This window comes from Arachis duranensis, chromosome 2 (genome assembly GCF_000817695.3).
Source record: "Arachis duranensis cultivar V14167 chromosome 2, aradu.V14167.gnm2.J7QH, whole genome shotgun sequence".
NCBI classification, from domain to species: Eukaryota; Viridiplantae; Streptophyta; class Magnoliopsida; order Fabales; family Fabaceae; genus Arachis; species Arachis duranensis.
This window is the reverse complement of record NC_029773.3, coordinates 93,683,927-93,692,053: the sequence shown is the minus strand read 5'-3', so window position 1 is coordinate 93,692,053 and position 8,127 is coordinate 93,683,927.

Genomic DNA, 8,127 nt, shown 5'->3' with positions numbered 1-8,127 from the left:
AAATAGAGTTGTTTAAAAAGATTTAGTCATTAAGAAAAAATATAGATAAATAACATAAATATTGAATAACGTAAACAATAATTTTAATAAAAAAAATAAATTAATTATTAAAATCAGATTTTAAATTTATTAGAATAATTAATTTTTAAATTTAAATTATTAAAGTTAGGCAACATAACTTCCTCTTAATATACTGTCACATTACGTTTCCATTCTATTTCATTAATCTCGTCGTCCACGTTGCCGCTGTCGGCTACTGCCGCGCAAGTGATGCCATGGCGCACGTTTTCCATGCGCCACTACAGCTATCTCGCGTTCCACGAGTACTACTGCTGCTGTGCCTCGCAATTCTTGGGCAACGTTGTTGCTGTCTCGTCGTCATCCTCCCTCCCCTGCCGTGATCCTCCTCCTCCTCTTCTTCCTCCTCCTCTTCTTCATCTTCTTCTTCCCCTTTTCCGGATGAGATTTGCATTAGATCAAATATCTCTTTTGCATGAAAAATAAACATTCTATTTGTAGGAAAAATAAATATCTGGATTGGATGTTTATTTTATTAGGTATGTAGATAGTTATTTTTATTCTAGAGTAGAAATTTATTTAATTTGGATTAAATTTAAGTAGATTCAATAAAATTTGTTGGATGTTCATTTTACTAGATATGTAGATGGTTATTTTCATTCTAAACCGATGTTCTTGATGGAAAAAAGCTCGACGGCGCTTAGGCTGGGTGGCGAGGGAGGAACCGCCGGCGCAATGAGGGTTTGGGGAGGGAGTATACGGCAGTAAAAAAGTTAGAAGGTGGATGGTTAAAATATAAAAGATAAAAATAGGATTTTGAGAGGATAATTTATGATGAACTGTTTTTTTTTTTTTTGGCCTTTCTATAGGCTAAAAATGCAACCTATTATTTATGTTGTTTACAATCTCTTATTTATGTTGTTTACAATCTCTGTTATCTATCTAGTGAAACCGATTATTTAAATCTTTTGTTAAATTTAAACCAAATTAATCACTTGATAACAAAGGAATCCCAAGTCAACCCGTATATTTTTAGTTATGAAACTAAGTAATATTTGTTACCAGCGAAAAGGAAAGGAAAAAAATTAAGAATGTATTTGGTTTCTATTTGTAAATTAATATATCTTTTTTTATTTTTTTAATCTAAAACAGAGAAAGTGAAAATATTTTTTTTTATAAAAATATTAAAAACAAAATCACAAAAAAATAAATAAAACGCGAACTAAAATTGCCCTAAATTTGGAAAAAGAAAAAGAAAAAGTGGGATAATGAACAGAAAAATGTTGCCAATCCCCAATTCAACATGAACAGGTCATGGGAGCCTTATAGCTATGAATTATTAGGCTATGAATGGGCTTGGTGACCTCAAAATGATAATGACCCTAAACAATTCATGCATATATGTCCCATGTCTTACCCCGGCATAGCTAGAATATATCGTAATAATAGCTAGATTCCCCCAATCGATCTCTTTCACCATTATTATATGCTGTAACAAGCATTATATTATATTTTATCTGCTAATTGTCATACACATAAACAATCGAAAAAAAGAACACCACAAGCCGTCTCTCCTATAAGAAGGAATCACTACTTATCATTCCTTTTGTTAAATATAAGTAAAAGGAAATATACAATGCAAATTAATCTCAACTATCATTAATATTTCATTTTTCTAAGGGTCTATACAAAGAAGTCTATAAACAGTTATTGTTTCTGGACTAAAAAAAAAAAACTTGCCATATCAAATCAAGTTGCTGCTACAAAGCAAACTTTGTTTTGTTTTTTTTTTCCCCCTTTTAGGATAAACATCTTTAATTTTATCATTTATCTTAGCCACTGATCTTATTCACTTTCTTTATACTTACCAAAAATGAGACTCTTATTATTAATTCCTTAATTCGTCTATACTCATTACTTTAAATTTCAAGATTAAATTATTTATTTATGTATTTATTTTTTATTTCCTCTTCCAATCATGGATTTTTCTGCATGCATATAATATACATTGCCCATTGCGTGCATCAAGTTTCATGATCTTAGTAATAATGAAGGTATCATTGTGCTACAGTTTTGAACCGCCTCCTGCACCTTTCTTTCGCGAAAAAAAGATACATATCCGTGATGATGAGACTCAATTCGCTTTTACCTCTAATCTCCTATCCCTATGTCAAGCAGCATCTTCTTTCTTTATATTGTGTCCAACAATTTTGTTCTTGGTTCTTTCTTGACTGATGACTTTATTTAGTATATCACTTTTTTTACTTTATTAGGAGAACAATATGCACATATCTAAAAATTTTAAAAACTACATCACCCATTCACCCGTTATAATTTGGTGGTGACCATTATAACTCGGTCAGTTATATTTTAGAATAATAACTTATCTTTTCAATTATAAAATCCAAATATTATATATTCTTTTTATTGTAACCAATTAATGATTATATCTTTGAATGTCTCTATATGTTACATTATTCATACAGAGAAAAGTGTTATTGTTATTGTTGTGTATGTACTTTGTCTCATACTATACTTCTATTTATATACATATAATTTTTTTTTAATTTTATTAAATTTACTTTATCTTGAGAACTTAAACATTTTATCATTGAAAAATGGAGTGGCCTATATAAGAAAGAAAGTTACAAGTCATTAAATGGGCAATCATTCATATCACAACACTCTTTTTTAGATGTCCATTTAAGATTATATTTTATTAAAATTTTACTAAAGAAAAATCTAATAAAAAAAATTATTGAAGAAAAAAGAATATAATATCCTTTATAAACTCAATAGAGAGAAAAATCTGACCAAGGAAAAAAAAGTACACCCTCCTTTCTTTTTAACATTATTTAATATCTCAAAATCGACATATCTCGATCTAATGTATCAATCTTTCAAATGAGGATTTTGGAAGTGACTTTATAAATAAATCTGCCAGATTAATAGATTATCGTTTGAGCAGATCTGTTGGACATTAATTATTCTTTGATTTTGAAGATCGTGAGTAAAGAAGAATTTGGAAGAAATATGCTTTGTTCTGTCACTTTTGATGTATCCACCCTTAAGTTGAACAATGCATGCTATATTATCTTCAAATAGAACGGTTGGAGCTATTTTTCTCAATCCACATTATGATATAATATATTGGATTAAACTCCTTAACAAAAAATACTCGCGATTTACTTAATGTATCGTTAGTATTTTAGCATGACTAGAGGATGTTATTGTTATTGTATGTTTCGTGAACCTCCATGATATAACTGTATCACCATATATGAATAGGTGTCCTGTTTGAAATTTTCTTTTGTATGGATCATACAAGTATGATGCATCTGCATAGCCAACTAATTGTGACTTGGATTCATAGGGATAAAATAATCTCATATCAACTGTTCCATGAAGATATCGAAAGAGTTGTTTTATTCAATTCCAATGTCTTTTGGTTGGAGAGGAACTATACCTTGCTAATAAATTCACAGCAAATGATATATCGGGTCGTGTATTATTAGCAAGATACACTAGTGCTCCAATGCCACTGAGATATGGTACTTCAAGATGAATGACATCTTCATTCTCTTCTTTAGAATGGAATTGATTCTTTTCCACATCCAAAGACCTTACGATCATTGGGTTACTTAATGGATGTGACTTATCCATGTAAAATCTCTTCAAGATTTTTTCTGTATATATTGTTTGATAAATAAAGATGCTATTATTTGTATGCTCGATTTGCAGGTCGAGATAAAATTTAGTCTTTCTAAGATATTTTATCTCAAACTCTTCTTTTAGAACTTTTATCATCGTTGGAATCTCTTCAATGGTTCCAATAATATTTAAATCATCAACAATCAACATACACAACAATTATAATAAATTCATATGAAAATTTCTTCATGAAAATACATGGACAAATATCATCATTCTTGAATCTATTTTTTTGGTCAGATATTCAGTAAGACAATTATACTACATTCGTTCAGAGACCATATAAAAATCTTTGCAATTTGACTGAGTGTAACCCCTGTGAATATTCATTGGATGATTTAGATATCTTTAATCCTTCAAGGATTTTCATATAGACATCACGATCTAACGATCTGTATAAATAGGTTGTCGCCATATCCATTAAATACATATGTAGTTTATGGTATGCGGATAAACTGACCAAAAAATGCAATATTATTGCATATACTACAGGAGAATATGTTTACTCATAATCTATACTAGGCCTTTGTGAAAATCTTGTGCCACAAGTCGAGTTTTGTAGTTTACAACTTCATTTTTTTCATTTCATTTTCTCATAAATACTCTTTTGTATCCAACAGGTTTTATATCTTCTGGTATACGGACTACAAGTCCAAAAACTTCACGTTTTACAAATGAGTCTAACTCAACCTTCATAACTTCTTCTGATTTTGGCTAATTATTCCTTTGTCGACATTCTTCGATTGTTCTTGGCTCAAGATTTTTACTTTCATGCATAATGTATAATGCCACATTATATACAAATATTTCATTGACAATTATTTTATTTCGGTTCCATTTTTCTCCTATAAAGACATAATTTGTTAAAATCTCATCATGTTCACAATTTTTTAGAATTTCAGGTACCTAAACGTCTTCTGTCGTCAACACTATATCAAAATTTTGGACACTTACTAGTGTCTCTTCTATGTCTTTATCTTTTTTAACAAGAGTACTCTTGGTAATATCAAATGACTCTCTTCTTGTTCAATATTTTTTATTTTTAAAACTAATTGGTCTACCACACTTCTGGCATGTACTCGTTTTAGTAGCTATTTGTCTAACTAGAACGTCAATTCGAATTGAAACATTTTCAGCTGGTATGTAAGATTTGGTTATCTTATTTGTATCAGAAAATGAATTAAGTAATTCATTTGCTATTTTTTATAAATGTATAATCTTTTGAAATTCCAATTCACATTGTCTTGATCGTGGATTTAGATGTATTAACGATGATGCAATCTAATTAAGTTCTTTCTCAAGTGACTTATTCTCTCATGATATTGAAAATATAATTGATTCATTAAAATGACAATCTACAAATCGAGCTTTAAACACATCTCGTATTTGTATCTCAAGATACCTCACAATAGAAGGAGAATCATATTCTACATAAATCCCTAATTTTCTTTGGGATCCCATTTTGGTGCGAGAAGGTGGGGCAATTGAAATATATATCGCACACCCAAATATTTTTAAATAAAAAATAGTTGGCTGGTGGCCAAAAGTTAATTGCAAAGGATAGAATTGATCATAACTTGTTAGTCTCAAATGAATAAGTGCTACAACATGTAAAATTGCATGCCCCAAATAGAAATAAGGAAATTTATTCTCATAAGTAAAGATCTAGCAATTAATTGGGATGCTTAATGAGTGATTCTGCTAAAACCCATTTTGTGTGTAAACTTGAGCTGCTGGATGTTCAATACTTATTCCATTAGCCATACAATAAGCATCAAAGGCTTGAGAAGTGAATTCACCAGCATTATCAAAGTGAATTACTTTGATTGGATTTTCTAGAAAAATGTGCTCTTAATCGAACAATTTGAGCAAGTAATCTCGCAAGCGCCAGGTTGCGAGATAACAATAAGCACACATGTGACCATCTCGAAGATGCGTCTATTAGGACCATAAAGTATCTAAAGAATTAACATGGTGGATGAATTGGTTCACATATATCTCTTTGAATTCTTTATGAAAATTCAAAGAACGACTCAAACTTAATTTTTACCGGTGATGACCTTACAATTAATTTTTTTTGAGAATATGTAGCACAACAGAATTCACTAGATTGAAGAACTCTTCGACTCTTTAGTAAATATCCATGTAAGTTTTCAATAATTCTTTGCATTATGGTTGTTCCAGGATATCCCAAACGATCATGCCAAATTATGAATTTATTTGGACTAGTAAACTTCTAGTTTACAATGGTATGTGATTCAATTGAACTGATTTTAGTATAATATAACAAAAAAAAGTGAGAGTAACTTTTTTAATATAACTTTTTTATTTGAATAATGAGTTGTGATATATAAGTACTTATGATTTTCCTCATTCATGGTTTTAATATGATATCTATTTCGACGAATATATTTAAAACTCAACATGTTTCTTAGAGACTTAGTAGACAATATATAATGCATTATTTATTATGAATTTTGTTCTTTCAGAAAACAAAATTATAACTCTTCTGGAAGCTTCTATCATATTATCTGAGCCAATGATTATATTAACTCATTCTTCTTTTGGTATAAGATGAGTAAAATATATATTATTTTTTAAAATGATATGCAAACTTGTATTATTCGCAAGACAAATATCTTCATTATATGTCTTTATCATTTTTTGTGTCTTTTTAAATTTTGATCAGAATCTCGTGTTGATAACATGTTATAAAATAAATAAATAAAAAAGAAGAAATAAATATAAAATAAAAAAGTGTAAATAAAAAACTCTAGTATTAATATTCACTAATATTATTATCTCGTATAACTGAGATGATTCATATATATATATTAGCTTTTTATATATTACATCATATATATATATATATATATAAAGTGTATATTTGTTTTTGTGTGAGTAACCTGGACGTAACTTGATTTTTGCCGAACTGTTATTTTCAACGCTGGGCTATAAGCTAGGAGGATCCGAGCATTTCATCCAGAAAGATATCACGTCACGGAGAGTATGAACAAAGGAGGAGTGTATCTGCAAAAGGCACTCCGATGCTTAAGTTAGTATTGTGAATTCAATGTGTCCCTTGGGATAAAATATCATACCTTTATAGGCGAGGTAGGATAGGTCGGTTACATTTCTATTGGTCGTCTGAATTGAAGAGCAGTTATTGGATTTTAATAGATGACAACGTCTAGTCGGACGTTTCTACTCGAGGATGTCATCCCTTGAATTTGATTGTAACGCATGATGCTGAGTTATAACGTGTATAGCCGAGTTATGGTGCATAATACTGGGTTATGGTGCATAATGCCGAGTTATGACTTTGGATTTGTAACAGTCATATCATAGCCCATAACCTTGACCTGGAAATGCCTTTTAATGAAGCAAGTTGAGTTTTTGATGAGTCATAACTCAGCCATTGAGTTAGTCTTGGACGTGGGGCTATAAGCTAGGAGGATCCGAGTACTTCGTCCAGAAAGATATCACGTCATGGAGAGCTTGAACAAAGGGGGGAGTGTACCTGCAAAAGGCACTCCAATACTTAAGTTAGTATTGTGAATTCAATGTGTCCCTTGAGGATAAAATATCATACCTTTATAGACGAGGTAGGATAAGTCGGTTACATTTTTATTGGTCGTCTGAATTAAAGAGCAGTTATTGAATTTTAATAGATGATATAATGTCTGGTCGAACGTTTCTATTCGAGAATATCATCTGTTGAATTTGATTGTAACGCATGATGCTAAGCTATAACATGTATACTCGAATTATAGTGCATAATGCCAAATTATGACTTCAAATTTATAACAGTCATATCGATATTATTATTGTATGTGTGTATTTTATCTCAAATTATAAATTTTTATTTTATTATTTATTGTTTATTTTATTTTTATAATTTGATATTTTATTATATTTAACTTCAATCTTTTTCTCAATTTTATTTTAAGTTTAAAACTTTAATCTTATCTTTTTCAATCTTAAAATTAATAATTTCATAATCTATTATCAATCTCTTTTTTAATTATCCAATTCTATAATTATTATCGTTTATGATTCACTATATTATTGATTTGTTGCAGCTATTCTAATTATCATTTATCAATTGTTAGATATGCTTTTTTCGTAATAGTTGGAGAAATTGCAATTTGCATAAAAACAAACTATTTTTCTATTTCAGCAATCGATTGGTTATTAGCGAATGAAAATTCTTTTTCTTTTATAACTTGCATAAAAAATAATAGATTTTTTCATTCAATTAACTGATTGATTAGGGAATAGAAATTCTTTTTCTTTTGTAACAATCTACTGTTTTACAAGCAAAAGTTCAATCTTTTTCTAGTCAATTAATTTTATTATTTATCTAATTAATTAGTTGAAGAAAATAATCAATTAAAT